Source organism: Mustela lutreola, chromosome 4 (genome assembly GCF_030435805.1).
Source record: "Mustela lutreola isolate mMusLut2 chromosome 4, mMusLut2.pri, whole genome shotgun sequence".
Lineage (NCBI taxonomy): Eukaryota > Metazoa > Chordata > Mammalia > Carnivora > Mustelidae > Mustela > Mustela lutreola.
In genome coordinates, this window is record NC_081293.1 from 19,044,386 (window position 1) to 19,068,040 (window position 23,655).

The 23,655-nt window shown below is 46.5% G+C and overlaps 1 protein-coding gene across 2 annotated transcripts in view; it reads right to left on the minus strand.

Annotated features, from left to right (window-relative positions):
• Nucleotides 1-23,655, minus strand: part of RBM20 (RNA binding motif protein 20) — a 187,670-nt gene that overhangs the window by 66,350 nt on the left and 97,665 nt on the right. The window contains exon 1 of one of the 2 annotated variants that reach the window (XM_059173234.1): nt 4,591-4,780. The exons of the other annotated variant lie outside the window; for it this stretch is intronic. The gene's annotated coding sequence lies outside the window, so the exon portion shown is untranslated. Of the gene's footprint in view, nt 1-4,590; nt 4,781-23,655 lie in introns of those variants that run through there. 2 annotated transcript variants of the gene reach the window in all.

Here is a 23,655-nt window from a genome sequence, read left to right on the forward strand (position 1 = left end):
TGTTATATACATGGCGTGTTCAGATATTCATGTTGCTGGCCAGTCACCATAAAAATCATTTAATTTCTTCTGTCTTGCCCTGCTGCTCCATTCGCCTCAATTATGCTCTCCTAGCTCCTGCCACCTTGTGTCCTAATTGTCTATGCAATTGTTCATCTGATGTCCTCGCTGCCCCATGATTATTTTGAAGGCAGGAATTATGTGTTTTGTTTCATGTCACAGCACCCGGCATGAGGTTGGGTGTGGAACCAATAAACACTCCTATACATCATGTACACATCCACTGCGTGTATGTGTGTGTGTATGTGTGTGTGGACTTAGCAGTCACGTGTCACACTCTCCTTTTGGCTTCCTGGCCAGATGTTCCATGTGTATGTTGCTACAGGCTCTGAAGAGGAAGTTCTGAAGAGAACGTGGATGAGATTCAGTCTTTGAATATTGTCCAAATTATGTAAATACCACCAACCACATCAAGTATAAAAATTCTAAAATACTCAACAAATAGACTGGTTGCCTTTTTTTTCCCTTTAATGAAATTTGAAGAAAATGCGATTTTAGTGTATGATCTGAGATGTGTCTAATCTGCACGACTCTGAGATAAAACACATGCTCTGAGAATGATCCTTATGTTCTCCTGACTTTATTGTCAGTAGTTTGCATCACCGAAGTTTTTCTGGTAAATGCATAAGGATGGTTATAAAAATTTAAACCAACCTTAAATCAAAATAAAATTCTAGAATAATTGTTTAGAATTAAGATTCTCAGTCGGTATAGCTGGCCTTTTCCCAGAGTTCCCTAACTATTAACCCGGACATTTTAACCAATGTGACTTAAGCCAAATTGTAGGAGTCCATATGAAGAGGCAGTGTAGGGTAGTTGTGGGGGGTGTAGCACTGTTTTGATCATAAGTAGACCAACTTATTAAACAGACTTTCCCACCGAGAGCTGTACATCTCCTTATGGTCAGTTTACCCTGTAGACCTTACTTTTCTCATCTGTAAAATGGGAAGGTCAGATGAGACATTTTTAAGGCTCCTTTATGCCACATGATTTGAGGATGGTGGATGTTTTCTTAAAGCTGTTACTTATGGCACATGAAAAGTTAAAATTATCCGGCCATGGTATCATGATAGATTTCAGCCCTGGGACGTCTGAATGTCTAGCCTCTACCCCTCCTCCAGTTCTGGATGACTTCAGAGAGAGGCATTTGACCTGCACTCAACAGACCTGTCTGTAAAATGACACGGTGAAACCAGAACTTTTTAAAGAGTTAGGTGGACATCAGGAGAGCTTCTTAAAACACAGATGCTGGGCTCACTCCTAGTTGCTATACCAGAAGGGCTGGGTTGGAGCCTGAGAATCTACATTTCTAACAAGCCCAGGGGACAATGATGCTATACATTGAGAACCACTAAACTAGAATGTGTTGAATCTACCTTGCAACTCTAAGAATCCATGGTGAGTTACAGAGAACTTACTAACAACTGTGTTTTCATAAGCCACTTCTATCTACTCAGCAACCAGTACACCAAGAAGGGCTTTCTTTTTTCATAAGGGTTTCAGACACTACAAAAAGAACTTCAGGGGCACATGCAGCTACCCTTATACCTACCTTCCTTTAAGAGACTCAATCCTTGGGGCACCTGGGTGGCTCTGTGGGTTAAGCGTTTGTTCAACTCTTGATTTTGGGTCACGTCATGACCTCAGGGTTCAGGGATGGAACCTCACCTTGGGCTCTGCACTAAGCAGGGAGCTGTGACAGTTTCCCTCTCTCCTTCTTCTGCCCCCCACCCCCCACCCCCCGTTTGTGCTCTCTTGCTCTCTCTCTCTCTCTCTCTCTCTCTCTCAAATAAATAAATCTTTAAAGAGAGAGAGTTTTAAGGAGTGGGTTCAACAATTGGCCTCCTGGAATCAAAACCTTCAAGGTTCACAAAACCTCAGGTAATCTCATTAGTTCGTTGATTAGCTTAGCGTCATGTTATCTGGTTTGCAGAACAGGAAGAAAGCACAGCTCCATTTACACCAGGTCACCAATGCGGAGAATAAAAGAATCAGACTCCAGAATGCCAAAAATTCTTCAGTCAAGCAACAGTGTGAGAAAGTCCACCTTTCGAAATCACCCTAGGCTAAAAACAAACAAACAAAAAAAAAGTTTTTGACAAATCATCCTCGTCATTAAACTTCAAATGGCAGCCCTGCAATCACCAGGGGTGTTTTTAAAACACTGATGTTGAGGTCAGATCTCCAGAGATTCTGATTCACCCCAGGCATTGGGATTTTTAGTGGTTCCCCAGGAGAACTTTTGAGTTCTTTTGAGTTCTTGCCGAACCTGAGGCTTGCCAGTCTATAAGGGAATAGAATTGATCTGTTCATCATTACTTTGAGCCCCATAAGCCATTTTTGTCACTACAAGCAGCATGACCATTTGTCTTAAATTATACTTAAGAATAAACACTGTGCTTTTTATAAGCCCACAAAGGGTCACAAACCCTTTGTGTGATTGCAATGGGCAATCAATCAATTTCTCTTAGCTATAAACACCGAAGCATATTTTACATGGCTCAATAAATATTTTTTGTGGCAAAACTTTCTCCACAGTGCCCACGCAGTCTCTGCTGCAGAGAGCCAAAGGATGATGACCGGGGGTGTCTTCTGCCATCTAAATTATAAGCACCTTGAAGACATCATCCACCATCCTAAAATCTTTCAGATTCCTGAGTGTCTATCTGGCTCAGTGCCGGGCAAATTAGAAGCACTGAACAAATTTTCCTCAGGGTTTCATTGTGAAGTACAGCGTATATGTTTCCTGTGTGTGTGCTGGGAACATACGCAGTCTAACTCTGTTAAATTCCTTAGCGCAAATGAGAATATTAAGATTGGAACATTATAAGTATACCGTGTAAATGTCTGTTTGAGAATGCATCCATTTCCCAAAGCGGATGGAGGTTTCTGGTGCCTTAAGACCCACACATTTCTGACTACAGACAACAAAACACAGGTGCCACCCAAGGCAGAGAGTATTATATATAGGTTACTTCTGGCTTTTGTCTCTATGTTACATAGCTGTGGCCATATGAAAGCTACTAAAAAGAGTGGATAAAAGGCAAAAAAAACAGCAAAAGTCAAATGTAGCCATTTGCATGTGCCATTCTGGGTATTTTCTCAGATCACCGCAACCTAAGCCTGTGGTTAAGATCCACGGACACTGAGAATTGCCTTGGCGGAGGCAAGAAAGAATGGTTAGAAGTCGATGGCTGACTTTCCTTCCCCTCAAAACTGCTCTCCAGCACTTTCCTCTTCTACCCCATGCATTGCTAATTAGGAACGGCCAATGAGGGACATGTACTCAGTCCTCTGTGGTAAAATTGATTACCCTATTCCTATGGAAAATAAGGAAGTCATTTCGCTGAAAAGATCAAATTCCACAAAACCATACGTGGCAGCTGTTAGTGTATGCGTGTGGGGGGAGGGGAGTGTGTGAAAATATCTACCCTTCAGTTTTCTGACATCTTGGCAAAGGCGTGCCAAAAAAAAGAAGAAAAACATGATTCCAACACATATAAAGCAGAAACCAATGGCAATGCCACGTGATGGATTTTTTTTTTTTAAGGCTAAAAATTTCCCACGAGGTAAGACACATCACACATGCCATTTTACATCCCATTTTATGCGTGCGGATTTGCTTTAACACACTTGCAAGAAGAAAATCAGTCGTCCTCTCCTCAACGTGTCCAAGCTGCTTTTAATTGCATCAGATAAAGAAACGAGGTGAGTCATGCTTGGTTGTGTTTGAGCCTGCTCACGGATCCTCACACTCAGGTCCAAATACGTCCCCTGACTCGCACAGCAGATGTTTATACACTAGCTGGCTTGCCTGCTTGCTTGGGGACGACTAAAACAGCTTTGTTTTGAAATATAACTTTACTCAAAGATCCTTCGCAGCTGCAGAAGCGCGTATCAAGGCTCCTTCAGAGGTGCCGGGTAGCAACCTTCAAACCCTTCTTGGCAAAACATCTCGAGCTTCTGAATTCTAACACAGCGCTCCCCTCCAGGTTCGTGAACCTGACTCTGCCCTCAACAGACACAAGGCACTTGAAATGGCCTCAGGTTCCCTTTCCAGGCACAAATTCCAGCCATCAACACACAAGACCTCAGCCTTCAGAAACCCCCAACCCTCGTAAGGTTTCAGGATTCGGGAAAATGCCCCCTTCCATGCCCCTGGGTCTGGTGATAACGCAGTCCGTCTCTGGGCAGCCCCACAACTTTCCTTTCTCAAAGCGTTTAGTAACCAGCATAAAAAGAGCATCTAGACTTGCTGACAGGGGGATCGCCGATTTCACTGGGGTCATGGGGAGCTGTCTGAGGTCACATGCTACCCTGACATTGTGAGTCATTTCTTACAATTTTTTTTTTTTTTTAAACAGGAGGGGGTGGGGATACAGACAAATCGCATACTCATGCACGGATGCTTAGCGCCAAGAACATGGTCAGGAGAGCCGCCCGGACTAGGGCATAGGAAGCAAACCCTCGGTTCTCGGTTTCCTTCCTGTGCTGGGGAAAGGTGGGATGGAGTCATGCATGCAACCTTACCTTTCCGAGAAAGACCAAGGCGCCTGGCACGGAGCGCTCACCTGAGGCCAGCGGAGCCGGGAGTCATTTTGGGTGTTGCGTGTGTGCCTCCCTAGAAAATTCCAATGACATTCTACCAGCTTTCTGCTTGCCAATCATGACAAGCGTCCACTTACACTCTCACGAGTCAGGGAAGGGGCAGAGGAGGGGGATCGCGGGTCAGGGAGTGAGTGAAAGAGAAAGAGAGGCCCCAGGGCACCGCATACCCGGCTGGAAGGGGAGTCACATGCCGCCAGGAGCCATTCCTGCTGCATTACACACGCCGAGTTAAATGGCAAACAATATCAGTCCGTGTTTATGCCACATGTTCTCAGCCTCTTCACATATCAGCACCCCCGCCGGCGCTGCACAGACGGGCCTCCTGAGCGCCTCTGAGGGAGGGGGTCTCGCGCTTAGGACACCCCCACTTTTAATAAAACCCCAAAGCTTCCTGTCCCGGTTTACTTTCCTAGTTTTCATTGGTGGTGGTGGTGGTGGTGGGAGTGATGGTGGCTTGTTTGCTTACTTGCTTGATTTTTTGTTTGTTTGTTTTGTTTTTCTCCTTTGGGTTTTCATGGGTAACACTCGGGTCCCGCAGGTGGCCAAAAAGGCATCTAACCATGGAGCCGCATCAGACAGCAGGGCACGCTGACCCCCCCCCACCGCCAGCGAACCTCCTGAACAGCTTGCCCCTTCTTGGTTTTATGTTTATGGAGTAGGAGATGGAGTGAGGTGACCCAGCAGCTCCCCTGCCCAGTGGTAACGCCGTGCTTTTCAACAGAAAAAACGGATGGTCTCCTGCTCTAAGCGGCGGCTCTTCAGCATGGTGAGTCCCCCCAACTCGCCCCACCCCCCGATGTGCTGGAGGGGTTTTGTTTGTCAAAACTAGGGGATGCTGCCAAAATCCTACAACGTTCAAGAAAGACCCTGCAACCCAGGTTTACGAAGCCCCGGACATCAACAGAACCTCCACTGAGAAACGGCTACAATGCTCAAGCCCTTCCAGAAAACACGATATAAAACGAAGAAGAAGAAGAAAGCCAAGACCCCCTCTCTGGGAGGAGCTGGCAGAGCTGCAGGGTCCAGGGATGGGCTTCGCTTGGATTGTGGTTTGATCACTTAGGAAACGGCTCACTCTTCTCTCCAGGAGTCCTTGTTCTTCTGTCATTTTTTCCCTCCTCTGTTTCCAAATCTCACCCCGTAATATTTAAATCATCAAACCAAACTACCCCTTTGGTAAGGCTCTAAATCCAAACCAGCAGTCCACGGGGACCTCGCTGCCACGATATGTAAAACGGCCCTCAGCCCAGTTGGTCCTGCCTGGACGGGCTGGTGTTCATCTGTGATGCCCAGTATCTAATATAATCTCCTCTCGAAATTATTCAGGAGGCTACGCTTTTTACAAAGTAAAATTTTCCCCAAAGGCCTTGTACAGGACCAGGGATTAAAGCCCACTGGGTTCTCCTATGTTATGTCCACCCCTAAAGGCAGGGGGGCAGGAGGCAGGTTAGGTCACTGGCATGAGGGAAGCTTCTCTCTGCTAGGACTCAGGGTGTGACCTTCCTGCAGCCCGCTGAAAAGTCAAAGTGAAAGCCAGTCCACAAAGCGCATTTCCAGCTGCCCACCAGGGACGTGAGCACTGCCCACTTGCCCGGTGAGCTCTGGGGAAAGCCTGGGGGCTCTTTCTTCCTAATTTAGTCATAGCCCACAGGCTGCCCCAGGCTTGCCTGGCTTTCTGCCCCCAGCTCAGTCACAGACACCCCAAGGCGCCAGTCCCAGATCCTGACCTACAGGACCCAGCCAACCTGGCTGCAGCTGCATTTCTGCTCAGGCTGTGGGTCCCGCCCATGATCTACCAGGTTTCCCCAAGGCACAAGGTTCAGTTCGAATCACCGACCGCGTATTTTGTCCTTCTTTAGTCTCTGTCTTATTTCACAATGCTCAGGATTTTCTTAGGATAAGAGTTTACTGAAAAGTGCTTCACCAGGAGCGTCTGGGTCAGTTAAGCACTGGACTCTTCATTTCAGCTCAGGTCATGATCTCAGGGTCGTGAGATTGAGCCCTGCCTCAGGCTCTGCACTGAGCATAGAGCCTGCTTAAGATTCTCTCTCTCTCTCTCCCCCTCTCACTCTGCCCCTTCCCCCCAACCCACTTTCTCTTGAAAAAAGAAAAGAAACAAAGAAAGCGCTCCACCACACACATCTCCCCAAATGTGTAGGAGAAGAAAAGTCAGTATTTAGAATGAGCCCTTCTAATTGTGTGACCTGAGCTCGTATCCAGAGATTAGGATGCAAAGCATCGGCACAAGCTGATCATCACAAACTGCAATGTAGTAAGCACCTGTTGAGTACTTACTGTATACCAACACTGCCAGGCAAGGAAGGAAGGAGGAACACAAGGTAATACTGAGTGTAGATGTACAAGGCATTATGTTGCCCACTTCACATACTTGATCATCACAAGTCTTAAAAATTTAAGATCATGGGGCACCTGGGTGGCTCAGTGGGTTAAAGCCTCTGCCTTCGGCTCAGGTCATGATCCCAGGGTCCTGGGATCAAGCCCCACATCAGGCTCTCTGCTTGGTGGGGAGCCTCTTCTCTCTGCCTGCCTCTCTGCCTACTTGTGATCTGTCTGTCAAATAAATAAATAAATAAATCTTTAAAAAAAAATTTAAGATCACTATGCCCACTTTATAGATGAGAACACAGAGGCTCCAAAGTGACAGGGTAACTAACCTAAAGTCCCAAAGTCAATCTATGCTCTTTTGGTCAATCCTATTGACCATTTGATCCCAAAGGCCTGTCCTTCCACTAAAACATGCCCCAAGGTACAAGGTGAGTCATAATTGTATCTAACAGAATAAAACAAGATGAATGAGGCAGGGAAGATGTGTTCCAAGTCAAATGAGATCAGAACTGACTGCATAATAAGTGTGGCCCAATGCAAAATGAAAATGCAGGGTCACTGTTCAAAAATTATTAAGAAATTCAAGATGGCAACAGCAGAGCATTAAGTTAAGTGCAGAACCCTTCGAATCAAAGGGCCTTATGAGAACACATGCCCATGAAGCCAGTCCTGACAGGGCGGGAAGAGCTCGGAGAGGTCAGTTGTGGGGATAGGAGCTCCGTCATCCGTCCACACTGCCCCCAGCAGTTTCCAGAGCACTGCAGCCCAGAATCCTCTGCAGGACAGCCAAGCCTCTCCCTGTTTCCTTTGGCCATTCTTTCTGCTGCTGCAGAGCTGGCATTAATGTGAGGCATGAGAAAGGTCGAGGGGGCACTGCTTGGGTTGGGAGAAGCAGGAGGCAAATCTGGCCCAAACAAATCCTACTAGTCATTATGATACTGAGTTTCTTCAGGTAAACCGTGGAAAGAGGTCATTTGGCCTCCGCTCCTGAGGAGATGCCCCAGAGCAGTGGTGTAGTGATCCTCAGTGGAAGGAGGGGTGAGGTCATGCAGGATAACAAGAGACACAAGTGGCAGGGACACGGCACCAGCTCATGTGTGAGGAGTGAAGGCAGAGAAAGGCTGAGAACCAGCGAGTATAAGGAATAATCAGCTGGAGTGGGAAACACGGGGTCGGTGCCTGGCGTCCTCACCAGCTCACTGGGTGACCTCCAGTCAGCCGAGTCCTGGGGGCTCAGGACACCCCAGTGCCAAGTACGCAGGAACTTACAGACCTGTTCTCTTTTTGTGAATGGCCCAATTTTTATTTAATAAAATGTTTATTTTTCAGAAGTAATTTTTTAGGGAAAATAAATTCAGTTGGGCTAATGGTGTCCATCTAGCTTATAAGGACCTTCAAATGACACCTTCATATTATAGAATGTAACCCAGCCCCTTACCACAGCAGACACATCTCTCCTGGAGAACCATATGCCAAAAGTAAGGGCAAGGGACATGGGAAAATGAGGCATCTGTGCAAGGCATGGCCATGTTCATCCTCTCCCGAAGACCAACGCACATAACTTGGGTGGGTTTTCACACCTGCTCGCCAAGAAGGCAGAACATGCGACATGTTGTCCAGGGGTAAACAAAGGTTCATTTTACGACCTCTGACTTCTCACCAGAGAGACTGAAGTCACTAACATGAAGACAGCTTCTTGGCACATGCCACAGCTCAAAGTCAACAGCCTCTACCCTTTCTCCTGGCCTGTCCCCCAAACCGCTGCTGGTCTGGGGGCAGGGAGAACCTAAATGCCATCAGGCAGGACAGACAGGGAAAGGCAGGGTCACGGAACAATCCTGAAAGTGGCCTTGGGTCTTTGATCTCTGACTTAACATTTCAATCTCCTTGGCTCAGTTTCCTATAATTCTTAGGGCAGTGCTAAGTAACTGTGTTTTCTTTTGGGTATGCACATTCAAAGAGAGTGCTAATTAGTGACTAATCCGGCTAGCCCAGGCTGACAGACCGCTTGGCTGGGCCTCCTATAGTTCCAGCCCTCTGCCTTAGGTTGTGGATCCCCCTAGAATCTACCCACACTGGACAGGCAGAGCTGGTCCCTGCGGTGGCCACTCCCTCTCTCCCTCTCCAGGCAATTCCGGTCCGGTCAAACGATCTCTCAAGACCACTTGCTCTTTATAACCAGGGCTGAGTTATACCATCTTCAGCAACAGGGGGGAAAGAAAAGAGGAGGTCCTGGGTCCCTGGGATGGATGGAAGGCAGCAGTAATGCCTTGATAGAGCCGGGCAGAAGTTTCAGTCTCTTGTCACAGGAAGATGCAAGGACAGAACAAAGACAGGACTCATTCCCAGAATGGAAAAGCTCGGCCCTGGAATGGCTACTTCCTGCACAGACAAAGGCCAGCCACAACCCATTAGCAGAGGAAACCAGTCAAGAGTTGTGAGTCACACGGTGTGGGAATGGGCCCTTCCTCGAAAAGGAAGCCAGTTCTTTGTTGATCAGGGTTTTTTAATTCCCTTCTGGGTAACTGTTGTTCCTCATTAGGTTCTCCAGGGGCCCCCAAAACAGAAGCCGGAAACATTTTTAAGTTTTCCAGGGTTGCTTTTTATTTTTCTTTTTAAGATTTTATTTGACAGAGAGAGAGACCGATAGAGGGACACAAGCAGGGGGGAGCAGCAGGCAAGGGAGAAGCAGGCTCCCCGCTGAGCAGGAAGCCTGATGTGGGGACTCAAACCCAGGACCCTGGGATCATGACCTGAGCCAAAGGCAGACACTTAATGACTGAGCCACCCAGGCGCCCCTCCAGGTTTGCTCTTTAAAAGACTGAATCTAGCTTCCAGACATAAATCCCGGGCTGGGTTCTCAGGACTTTTGCACAATCTGTTCCCTCTGCCTAAGAGTTCCTTCCTCCAGATTTGCACTGTGTAATAGGGTAGCTATTAACCACATGTACTTTCTCAAATTTAAGTTATTAATATTAAGTACAATTTAAAACTTGGTCCCTCAATCATACTAGCCACATTTCAAGTGTTCAGTAACTACATCGAACTAGCTAGATCACACAGCATTTAACATCTTCAGCATTCGGAAAGTTCTACTGGGCAGCATTGCTTTGGATCTTCATGTAATTGGCTCCTTCTCAACCTCTGGTCCCTGTACTACTGTTATCCTCTCAAAGAGGCCACCACAGACCCAGGAACCTAAAGGACATATGGTGACTCTCTGTCCCCTTATCTTACCTTTATCTCTATCTGAAATTACCTTATTTGTTTCATACTTGATTGGCTATCCCAGCCTTGGAATACAATCTCCATGACAGCAAAGAGCTTGTCTGCCCTTTTTATTGCTGCATGTCTAACACCAGAACAGTATCTGGCACAAACAGAAACTCATGTCAATATTGTTCAATAAATGAGTCTACTCTGTATCTGTGGGATCAGAGCACACCAGCCACCCAAGACAGCTGTCACTTATCTTCCCATGGACCAAGACAATAGCTAAGCATGGGCCCCAGTTAGAATATTTGGGATGCTGGGTGTTGTGGGAGTACTGGGGAGAAGCAGGGTGGCTGAAACCCAGCCTGGTCCTGATTCTCCTCCAGGAACCCAGTGGCCTTTCATCGCCTCCATCAGTCAGTCAACAGGGCCGGGTCCAGCTCTTGTACTGCCCTCCTCTGCTTTTGCAAAAGATCCAAATACTCTCAAATGTATTAGACACCCTTCAACACGCGATCACTTCTTCCTCCGTTGTGCATATGCAAAACTCAATGACAGGCTGGGATCCTAAGTTTTAAGGACTGGTTGGTATTTTTTTAAGATTTGTTATTTTAGAGGGGGGTCAGGGTCGAAGGGAAGGGAGAGAAAGAATGTCAAGGAGACTCCGCACTGAGCTTGGCTCCCAGTGCAGGGCTGAATCTCACAACCCTGAGATCAGGACCTGAGCCGAAACCAAGAGTCAGACACCCAACCAACTGAGTCACCCAGGCACCCTGATCTGTTGATATTTTAATACTCTGCATATTCTATGAACACTTTCTGATGTCCTTTCCCGAGTAGGAGGTGGAGGGAGTGGACTACAACTTTGTTTTACTATTAACTTCAATTAAAATTTGAATGGTAGGGCCACCTGGGTGGCTCCGTCGCTGAAAGCAGTTGCCTTCGGCTCAGGTCATGATCCCAGGGCCCTGGGATCAGGCCCCAAGTCTGCTCAGCAGAGAACCTGCTTTTCTCTCTCTGTGTGCCGCTCTGCCTGCATGTTCTCCCTATCTCTCTATCAAATAAATAGATGAAATCTTATTAAAAAATTTTTTTTGAATGGCAAGGGGACACCTGGGTGGCGCAGTCAGTTAAGCTTCTGCCTTCCGCCCAGGTCATGATCCCAGGGTCCTGGGTTAGAATCCTGCATCTGGCTCCCTGCTCAGTGGGGAGTCTGCTTCTCTCTCTCCCTCTCCCCTTCCCACTGCTCATGCTCTGTCTCTCTCTCAAATTAATAAATAAAATCTTTAAAAATTTTTTTGAATGGCAAGAATATTACTTTCAGCAAAACATCATCCCCATGGCTAAACACAAGAGGAGCATCAAGATAAAAGAATTGGAAAACATACTACATATCACAGTCCTGAACATTCATAGCAAGCTATACAGAGGAGGGGGGCGTGGAAACCGGTCACACACAGCGAAAGGAGAATGATAAGCAAAGACGAGACAAAAGTAAGAGCAGGTGGTATCTGCTCAGAATCAATCCAAAGGGCATAAATATAAAATAAAAATAAAATATAAAATATAAAATAAACCGAAGGGCAACCTGGAGCAGCTTTGACAGCATACCGTCCAGTTCCTACTAAGGAAACAAATCTGATTTTAAGCTGGTTTCCTCTTAAAGGCTCACCAGGCAGTTGTTTCCTAAATCTCTAAGTGCTCTCTCTCTCAGTGACACCAAGTAATAAGACACACCAGCCTCAGTAACGGAGGAGCGTGGCAGGACAACGGAATTGTGAGAGAACCGGCAAGAACAGGCACTTTTTATCAACCGAACTCCAACTGCCACTTCCCGATGGCGCACGGGAGAAGAAAGAAACACGAACAAGTCAGCTACAAGAGAAGGGGAGCAGGGGCGACAGTTTTCTCCTCCAATATCCATTTGGAAATGAGTTTTAGGAAATTGAGTTTATTCTGATGTACAAATCATGAATTAACTTTTGTTTTGTTGGCCAGAGCTGCTTGGAGCCTGGTGATAAGCAGCAGAATTGGTTTCCAACTTCAGGCTTTCTCCACTTTGTCTCTTGCTGAGTCTTTTTTTTTTTTTTTTTTTTTAAGATTTAATTTTTTTATTTGACAGAGAGAGACAGAGGCAGAGAGAATGCGAGTGGGAAGAAGAGGGAGAGGGAGAGGCAGGCTCCCCACTGAGCAGGGAGCCTGATGTGGGGCTCAGTCCCAGGACCCAGCGATCATGACCTGAGCCAAAGGCAGATGCTTAATCAGCTGAGCCAACCAGGTGTCCCTTGCTGAGTCTTCAACAGAGAAGCACAATCACCTTTGTACCTTGACCCAAGGATGGTCCTCCTCCAGGTAGAAAGGTCAGTCTCATCGATGTGAGTCCAGGTTTGGGAGGGATACTCATTGAGGTATGGGGATGGTCAGAACCAGGCAGATCAGCCGAATCAATGGGAAGACAAACATCTTAGGTCACTTACAAGCAGCCCTAGGTTCCCCTCTAAATCTCAGTTTCTCTCTTAGGTCTTTGAGCTCTCTGCATAGGACAAGATTGTCAGCATTCTGATGGCAAGGACTCTACAAGACCCAGCACGCTGCATTCCAGACAAGAGAAGTCCATTAAATGTTTCCTGAATCAACCAATGATTTATAGGCTTTTCCCCATGTTGATTATAATTTCAGAGATTTCTGATCATATTTTGGAAAGGAGGACCAGAAGTTCAGATTCATTCTTGACATTCAGGATTTAAAGTTATAAAAACTTGATCCAAGACCAGCTAGTCAAAATGTAGTGTTCAGGGTGGGCCAAAGACTGGACTCGCAAACCTGTCCCCAGTGCACCCACTCGTCCCTGGCCAGAGTCAGGAGCTGACACACATTGGAGTGCTAGGGCCTCAGGCCATGAGAGGAAAGGCTGCTGACTAATGCTGTCCTTCCCGTCTGAATCAAAGCCAGCTGCCCTCACTGCTGTCCCTGACTTGAAGAGGCTGGATCTTGGCCACTGCTGGGCAGCACAGGGCCAGGCTGAGGTGGTTGGGGAACCAGCTAAGAGTGGTCTTTCTTTGATGGCTATTTTTTTTTTTTAAGGCAAGGATGCAACTTACTGGCCAACCAATTGAAGTTACCCCTTGAGGAAGGAACAAGTGGCCTCAAGCAGGATGGGCTCCACCATCCATCAGAAGTCTCACGTTTTTATCCCAAAGTCTATGCCAGGTCAGTCTTCCAAATGGTTACTACCAATCTCTTGGAGCAAGTAAAAACGTGGGCCTATATCCCCTTGATCCTTTTGCCCTGTAAAGTTCCTACTGGCAAATATCGTTGTTAAATACAAATGCATCATTTTATGCAATAAAAATGTATAGCTATTTTGTATAAGGCAGGTTAGGTAGTGGGATATTCAGATAAACCCTCTGGCTGAGAACAACTCTGTAGAAATCATCTTAAAGGCAATGAAGAGTAGAAAAGATAGCACAGTCCTGCCAGTCCCATTTTGGAAGAAGACTGAACCCAAAGAGTTTGGGGGATTATGTGAGTGCCAAAGTTGCTTTTTTCTTGAAGACTTTGTAGGGGTACAGGTGACAGAAGGCAAGGTGAAGTTTGCTTTCAATGTAAGGACTTACAGGATACCTTTTCCTGTACTAAGCTGCATTCTAAAGGGCTATAGACTCGGGATTAGGATGAAGCAGGATGAATCTGTCACCTCCTGTTCCTCCCCAAACCCATAGGCCCAGAAAGAAGGTTGCTCTGGGGGCCAGTAGCATCTCATTCATTGACCCAGGATAGCTAAACAAGTGTCTGCTTTATTTGTTAAACTCTGCATACATGCTTTACAAATTTGGGGATGTGTGTGCCATATTTTAAAATTGAAAATGATTAAAAAAACATCAACAATCACATACTTAACCCTTTCAACTATAGTCCATGTCCAGACTTTTCTATCTTAGCTCAGTGCTCAGCAAACTAAAAACCCATGAATGAGTTCTCCGGAGACCATCTCAACCAGCCTATGTCTACAGACAAGTAAATGCTTACTATACCCAGTTCGCAGACGATGCAACTAAAGTCTAATGAACTTGATTGATTTACCCAAGTCCACAGTGATTTCATCCAGAGAGTTAATTGAGAATTACTTTTACTTCTATTTCTCAAAAAAAAAAGCAAATTCTATCTTTTTAAAAAGATTTTTATTTATTTATTTGACACAGAGAGATCACAAGCAGGCAGAGAGAGGGGGGGAAACAGGCTCCCCACTGAGCAGACAGCCTGATGTGGGGCTCCATCCCAGGACTGAGATCATGACCTGAGCCGAAGGTAGAGGCTTAACCCACTGAGCCACCCAGATGCCCCCAAATTCTATTTTTAACTCACCTCCCCCCCATATACCCATTCTATATGTTACAAATCCATCAGAAAGATTTCCTAGTGGTGTATCTACAGCACTGAGATAGCCCCAGAACTGAGTCTGCATACCCAGGACTCTATTCTGCATATTTCAGAAAGACAAGCTCATGGCCAGAAAAGTGTGAGTGCCTGTAATTAACAGGGCTTTTGCAAATCTCTCCCTTAATATTGATGCAATGATACAATTCAGATGGTGCAAGAGCAGGGATTAAAAAAACAGGACACATAATCAAGCCTGGACTTGAGGGTGGCTTCCCAGTGAGATGCTCACCGAAAACAAAGCTGCTAAAACCACCAGCCACACATGACACTCTGGGAAACAGCATCACACCACCAGGAGCAGCCATTGCCCCAGAGCTAGGAACTCAGAGGAAGCATCACCTAGCCTGGGGGGCTGGGCAGGGACAGTGAAGGAGGAGAGGCAAAAACGGCAGCAGTGGCTTAAGAAGTAGATCCTCGGGGGCGCCTGGATAGCTCAGTGGGTTAAAGCCTCTGCCTTCGGCTCAGGTCATGATCCCAGGGTCCTGAGATCAAGCCCCGCATCGGGTTCTCTGTTCAGCAGGGAGCCTGCTTACCTTCCTCTCTCTCTGCCTGCCTCTCTGCCTACTTGTGATCTCTATCAAATAAATAAATAAATATCTTTAAAAAAAAAGAAGTAGATCCTCGGAAGTTTTTAAGAAACCACCTTCCTCTTAATACAAATATGTGTTTAGAGAGCAACTTCGTTTACTGCTAATTCTCTCTACAAGCATCCAGCAGGTTAAAACAACTGCCATAGAGCACGAGATTTTCAACCCTGGTCATTGCAAACACAAGAGCTTTATGTTGCTTCTGGGCAGCCTTCTGGGATCCCTCGCACTCTTGGCTTCTGTCATGCAAACGCCATCACTGTAAGGAACCCCCTTCCATGAGAACGCGCTCTTCGTGGACGTCAACAAGTTGGTGGTGAAGTTAAAACTTGCACAGTCAAGTTCCGGCCAGCGTGTCGGGAACTGTGGGTTTCCAGAGGTGTGGCCATTTTCTCTCAAAAGGTTCAGGTCACAGAGAGCCTGGGTGGCTCTGTTTTGGGGCATATCCTAGAAGCCACAACTATGACCACAGAATGGAGCCTCCGAAAGCCCCTTATTTCTCAAACCACCTTGCAGGGACGGAACCCAGAAGATGCAAAGGAGAGATGTTCAAATGAAACGAAGAGTGGGAGAAACAGAAGAGGGAGGATAAGCGAGGAGATAGGCTGTGATGGGGAATGTCCTTAGAGGTGGAGGTCAACAGAGGGATAGAGTGTGTCTATACCCCCAAACGGATCCTGCTCCAACTGCCTCTCAATTTCAATACTCGGTCTAGTCTCTTAAAAGTCACTTCTGTGGCAAAGACAAACGATGAGAGGATTCCCTGCCTTTCAACTCTGATTTTTGTGTCATTTAGCACTCAGATTGGTTTTCCAGGGGTGTCATGTAAAGTTTGAAGAATCTGTCTACACACACACACACACACACACACACACACACACACACACACACTATTTAAGATGACTAAGATCTCGTTTGCACTCCCTGCTTGGATTGAGAGCAAAGACAACTGGAATTTCAAATACTGCGTGGAAAACAGCACCAACTCCTCCCTCCTTTTTTTCAAAGCTCTCTCTCCACAGGCAAAAAGGAAAGGATCCTCTACAGCACTCTGGTCTCCTCAGGTCAACCCCATTTCGCAGATGGGAAAAGTCAGAGAGGCCTGCAGATCCATAAGGGAGGCAGGATTCCAAGACTCCCGTTTCTAAATTACCAGCCCGTAGACAACCATCTTGACCAAAGTACCGGTAACTCCCTAGACACCCCTGATATCCATCCTCTGTGCCCATCCTCCCAACCCTGCACCATACAGGGTGTATTTCCTGGCTCCTTTTCAGACTATGACTCCAGAGCGATAATGGGGAATAATGGAGTCCAATTAAGCAGGTACATCAACATCAGCAGCACGACACTCCTACTCAGTCCCACTAATTAAGAATCTCTGCCATTCGGTAGGGAACACACTTATAGCTACAGGGCACCCAGATCCACCCTGCCAAGGAAAACAGAAAAGTCTAGGGCTTCAGAGACATCAGGCAGCACCTGTGAATTAAGAGGTCTGGCAAGTATGAGTTGAATGGAATGATAACCATTTGCACGCACTCGTACAGAACTCATGCTTACGAGAAGGCTCTTCCCCATGCATTCTTCCTTCTCTGCTCCTCCTGCCTTGGTCTCCTCTCCCATGGAGAGAAGAGGGAATGTGAGAGCCACCAAAGGAGAGGACCTTAGCTGATGATCAGTCCAATCCTCTTGTTTTCCAGAGTGAAAAGCTCCTAAGAGGGAAGATTCTCACTCTCGGACACAGCTTGGGGATGACAGTGCCAGGACCAGAATCAGACTTTTGGGGCCAGGCCAGGCAATCTCCCTAATACAGCTATGGCTTCCACACTGCATGCCGATCTGGGTTGGCAGTTGTTTTGTGCTTTCCTGTTTTAGTATATGTGGTGCTGCTGAAGCGAGCATGTGATGTGTTTTCTTTAAAAAAAAAAGTTTTGATACAAAAATATGGATAAATAAAGCAAGTTGTCATATTCCCACCATCCAGAATTAACCAAGGTTAACATTTCCTCAACTTTAACATTGAAGGCAAGCATCTCATCCTCTTCTCTCCCATTCTGCCCAGAGGCAACATCCCTGTGGATCGTCTCATACTAAATACTCATAAATCATGGTACTTTACCACAGTCAATTTATCAACCTTTTCACTTTTGAGATATTGGAGTTTGGGGGGGGGGTGTCTTTTCTTAAAAAAATATTTTTAACCCCTAAGGTCATAAAGATACTCTCCTGGATTATGTTTTAACAGTGTCAAAGTTTTGATTTTCACATCTAAGGCGAGCTAAAATTTATCTTTATGTATGCTATGACATAAGGAGCTAATATTTTTCTGTAGAAAGCAAGTTGTCTTGGCATGAGTCACTGAAGAGCTCAGCCTTTCACACTGGTTTATAATACATGGCTACCCATGCCAGAAGTTCACAGGGATTCTTAGGTCTGTTTCTCTGCTCTAATCTGTTTTATTGATCCCCTCATTCTTTAAAACTTTTTTGGGGGGGCACCTAGGTGGCTCAGTGGGTTGAGCCTTTGCCTTTGGCTCAGGTCATGGTCTTAGGGTCCTGGAATCGAGTCCCTCGTCGGGCTCTCTGCTCAGTGGGGAGCCTGCTTCCCCCTCTCTGCCTGCCTCTCTGCCTACTTGTGATCCCTCTCTCTGTCAAACAAATAAATAAAATCTTAAAAAAAAAAAAAAAAAAAAGTGAGCCCAGTAGTTTGGAGAGAAACATCACCTTTAAAAATAAAAACAAAAACAAAAAAAAACCTTTTTTTCCCCAGAAGTATCAGACCTATCTATGCACCTTACTCTCCCACCAAATGAATTTCAGAATTGGTTTGTGTAGTTTTAAGAGGAATTCTATTGGAATATTCATCAGAATTGTGTTAAATGAGATGCTTTCATGCAAAAAGTTGTCCCATCTATGAAGATACCATTATCCACTTATTATATACCCTGATAATATTTTATGATTTTCTTCATCAAAGCCTTATCTATGTTTTATTTCATTTATTCCCAGGTGCCATTCAGTTTAGTTGTTATTATGAACAATATTCTTTTTCCTATATGTTGCTGTTGTTTTACAGAAGTACTATTGTTTTTTGTATGCTGATACTGTACTCTGCAATTATGCTTATCTCTTTTATTTTATATAATACTTTTGAAAGTTCTTGAATTTTGAAGGTACACAATCATATGATCTTCATATAATGAGAACTATGTCTCTTATTTTCTATCCTTGTGCTTCATTTATTTTTCTTATCTTATTGCATTGGCTAGGTCCACTAGCACACCGTTGAACAGCAGTGGTGATACCTAGTATCCTTGCTCTTATTTCTGACTCTATCTGGGAATGCTTCTAAGGTTTCCCTAGTAAGCATGATGTTGGCCACAGGATGGCAGTTGCCTTTTTTCATGTTCTCAGATGACATCTTCACAACTAGTAAGCTCCAGAGACACCTGGATGGCTTTGTCAGTTTAGCTTCTGCCTTTAGCTCAGGTCATGATCTCAGGGTCCTAGAACTGAGCCCCACATTGGGCTCCCTGCTCAGCAGGGAGTCTGCTTCTCCCTTTCCTTCTGTCCTGCTGCATGCGTACATGCTCTTTCTCTCCCTCAAATAAATAAATAAAACCTTTAACAAAAAATTACAGCTACTAATTTCCTTTGCAGTAAGGCCTAAATCTAAGTCTCATACATCTTTCCATCCACTGTTGTACAGTGCCTGTCCCACAGGAAGTGAACAATAAATCTTGCTGCTTCTATGTTTTGAAACTCCACTACTTGGTGTTTCTTTTGACACTTTCTTGCTTCTCTGACCCCAGGAAACGCAGTAGATACTGCAGCAACATTTGGCTAGATGGCTCTTTTTTTTTTTTAATTATTTTTTTTTGCCAGATAGTTCTAAGGTGAGGCTTTTCAAGTGTGTGTGCACACATGTGCGTGTGTGTGTGTGCGCGGGCATGGACATGTGTGTTCATACTTAAACTTTATGGAGAAGATGGCTCAGGTACTGAGGCTCTGAGAGTTCATGAAGAAGACAAAGGATGCTGGTTTTTTAAAAAAGTGAATTCTGTCAGGGATTTGGGATTTGGTTACCATCTGAAAACTATCCTCTCCCTCCTTCGTTCCATGTGAATGAGGATTTTGGGGGGTATTAACTGGCCCCAGAATGGCCTGACTTTTCCAGAAACAAAAGAAGCAGCAACTCCACGGGCAGGACAGGGCTGCGCATGCATTTCAGCTGGAGTGATGCCACACACCTTCTGGCTTCTCGGCAAGAATGCATGTTCCGGGAATGTGACCAGCAGAGCCCCCCAGGGCTGCACATGCAAACCACCCACCAGGAACCACCTTCAGTCCTGACGAGGAAACGCTGCTGCTGAGGAAGGGAGAAACAGAACCGCGGGCCGTCCTTCTTTCTTGCACACAAGTTCCTGCTCCCTTTGCCCCTGACAGAGCCACCGGCCGCCTTCTTGAGCCATTTCCCCGACCCTTGGCTCATTTGCCTGAGGTTCAAGGAGGAATGCAAACGTCAGGAGATGAGAGGGCGGCGGCCGCACTCCAGCCCTCCTCAGCCTGTCTGAGCCAACCGCTGGGAAGAGGGGAAACTGGGTGCTGCACACCTGGGGTAAAATCAGAATGACCGACGGCAGGGACCCCCACCCCAGCAGCAAGAAGTGCAGAGGCCGGAGGAGGAATGGGCAACGGAGGGAAGACCGTGCTCCTCTTGAAGCAGGGAACCTGAGTTCAAGTCTCAGCCCCACCACTTCCTGGCAGCGTCATCACAGGCAACCTTTCCATCCCTAAGCACCTCATCTGCAAAATGGGGACAGGCACGATGGCCTCAAGTGCTGTCGCAGCAGGGACCACGGATAAGGGAGAGTCTCTGAAATGCCCCAGGCCTCCGAAGGAAATCTGCATGAAGGCTAGGGACTGGACATCCCTGAGTGGATGGCACGAAGGACCAGGGCACACTGACAGGAATGGGGATAAGCCGTGAGCTGGGCTCTGCCAGGGAGACCCATAAAGCCTTCCCCTCCAGTGTCATTAAAATGGCTTTGTGACTTAGCAGCCTCTCAGCATACAAGCACCCATGGCTGGACTGGACCCTCCAGGCCCGTCTTTACCTCCCCCTCTCCCGTGGCCCCCACATCCGTGCCAGGAAGGAGTCTTCTGGGTCTGTCTCCGCTCTGAATGGCAAAGGCAAATGCAGCCGCTCTACGCTATTCGCCCTGCCGATGTCCCAGGAATGGTTCGTGTTTCCCTCACATCACTCCCAGCCCCAGATGAAGCTCCAGAGCGCTACCAGCCGCGTCCTCCCTGGCCGGGGAGGGCTCGCTTCTCTCCTCTGCACAAAACCTTCAGGGGCTCCAACTTGTCACTGCGTCCAGATTTCCCAAAAAGCCCCTGTCCCAAGCTGGGTTTGCTCCCACCCTGTCTCCCCACAGGTTTGCTCATCCGTCACAGACCACCTGCCTTTTCCCAAGGACACACGCGCCTTTTGCCCCTGGACTTGGGTGCTCCTTTCTGTATCATGAACCGTATTTCAATCTTCTAGTTATGGCCCGCAGTGCCCTTAACACAGGAAATTTTCAGAAGGCAAAACTGAGGCCAAACAACACGGATGGCCTTTGAAAACAAACGCTGTGAGAGGACTGAGCGAAGCCAGGCCACAGACTGATGATTCTGGGCACAGGAAACATCCATCAGAGGCAAACCCAAAGGGACAGGAACCAGCCTGGGAACTGGGGTAGGAGAGAGTGACTGCTCAGTGGGTATGGGGTCCTCTTTGTGGACCATGAAAATGTTCTGGAACTGAGAGCGGTGACATTCGTGATGTACTTAATGACACTGAATTATATCCTTTAAAATGGTGAGTGTTGTGCTGTGGGTATTTTACCAACACACACACACACACACACACACACACCCCGAGGCTGAGAATATATAAATAATTATTCCAGGGGCACACAGCTAGTGATTATAGGAGTTGAATTTAAGAGCCTGGTTTTTCACCGTCATTTTAAGAGTCAACAGAGAGCCATCCCTCTACATCTCTACATCCAGCCCACGTCAGGTGCATTCCTGCTGATGCCTCCTCTGAGGGATTCAGGCCTTGATAGCTCTTATTTCCAGAAACGCCCACGGTACCCAACCCTGTGCCTTCTTACATGCTGGTCTTTGTCCCCGTAGATGGATGGCGCACTCTCTGAGGACGGGACCTCTTGTCCAAGCCTTCCCAGGGGGCTTACTGCCTTCAGTAAATGTGTGGTGTGGTGGACACTGAAAAGCATTCTGGATGTTGTTTATATTTTTCAGTTTTAACTTGTATTTTGGCTGAAAAGTTCCCACGTTCTTTTGCTCAGCAAAACATAACAGTCTCCTTTTGGCATCGATTCAATCTCAGGAAATGCCTTTTTGTCACAGAACCACTAAGCCAAGTGCTACCTATTGTTTTCTCATTGATGGGGGGAAAAAAGTTAACACCACTGTATCCACTTATTCATAAGAGAAAGTTTCATTTCTCTACTTCAAACACTGTGAATATTACAGGTTGCATTTTTAATAGAGCAAGCCAATGAATAAAAATGACATAATGGCTTAGAGTTTAAACACGTCAACTGAAAAACAAGTTTTATTACTTCACTTGAATTTTTTTGTTGTTGTTCTCTTTTTAGTCTATTAAGGAATTAGCAAGGGAAACCCAGGTTAGCCTTGAGTGCACCACTTATGACCTTGGGCAAATCCCCTGACCCCTAGGGGTAGTTTTCCTACCCACAAAATGGGAATAAAACATGCCTTCCTTGGGGCTTCGGGGTGGCTCTGTGGGTTAAAGCCTCTGCCTTTGGCTCAGGTCATGATCCCAGGGTCCTGGGATCAAGCCCCACATCGGGCTCTCTGCTCAGCAGGGAGCCTGCTTCTCCCTCTTTCTCTGCCTGCCTCTCGGCCTACTCTTGATCTCTGTCTGTCAAATAAATAAGTAAAATCTTAAAAAAAAAAAAAAGTGCCTTCCTACCAGCCAGACAGAAGTGACGGAAGACAATACCGAAACAGGAAATGGGAGGAGCTCAGTAAAGGAGAGAGCCCTGAATGTAGGGACCTGGAACAGCAGGTTCCTGAGTCCAGAGAGGAAGGAGGGAAGCGAATGCACCTTCCTCTGCACAGCGGTTGGGCTAGTCTAGCAGGCGCGTATTATATGTGTGCAGACTCGGACACCTTAGGTAAGTAAATTCCCTTACCCGAAGCAGGACCAACAGCACAACATGATGAACTAGACCATGGATCTTAATCAGACATCCTCAGCTTTTGCATCCACTCTCATTTGTAACTTTACAAACGACTATAATGGTGCAGAGGGTAGAGAAAGCCCAGGTATAGAATTATTTACAACTCTGTAATGAAATCAATACAACATGATTTCCATAGGCAGTTCCTGGACAGGCAAAGGTTGCTTTATCACAATGTTTCTTTGTGATTGTGTCCACTGTGATGGGATGACATGTACAGCACCTTACTCCAGGAGGTGAGGAGGCTTCAGTGATCCTTGTTCCCACAAGAGTTCTATGAGAATAACCAGGGGTCCTGATCCACCATCAACTGAGGCAAACTCGCTGGATTCCCTCAACCTTTTTTAAGATTTTATTTTTAAGTAATCTCTTTACCCAAAGTAGGGCTTGAACTCACAAACTCGAGATCAAGAACGACATGGTCCACCGACTGAGCCAGCCAGGCGCCCCGGATTCCCTCTGCCTTAAGGTATCTCCAGGTGGGAACTTGGTGTGGACCTTGAGAAGCTCCAGGTCCACTGAGCAATACCGCCATCTGGTGGTCATACAAAGAACTAAGAAAATGAGTGATCATGGGAAATTCTGTTTCAGGCCCTTGAGTTACGGAATCACCTTTTACATCTACTCCAGGAGGATCTACTTAAGGTGCATTTGTACTGAATATTCTAATAAAGAATGTTTTATACTAAGGCTCCTGTGTCGTTGATTAAATACGGCTATAGTCTTTGAAGTCCCTCCCATTAAGAGGCGGAGCTTATTTCCCTATCTCTCCAATCTGGGCTGAGTCAGTGATGGGCTTTGGAACAGAAGGCACAGGAAATGATGCTGCATGATTTCCAAGCCCTCACATCAAAAGGTCTCAGAGTTTCCCTGCTCTCAGAACACTGCTGCCTTCAAACAAGCCCGGGCTAGCCTCCTTGAGGTTGGGACTCCACCTGGAGGAAGAAAGGCCCAGCTGTGTCAGCCATTTCTCCTGAGGCCCTGACTGGTGAGTGAGGCCATCCAGGACCAGGCAGCCAAAGCCCAACCATTGCAAAGAGGGCGATGAGTGAGCCCCAGGAAGGCCAGCTAAAGCCAACCCAAAGACTAGCCCATCGAATCACATGTTCTCCTAAGCCACTA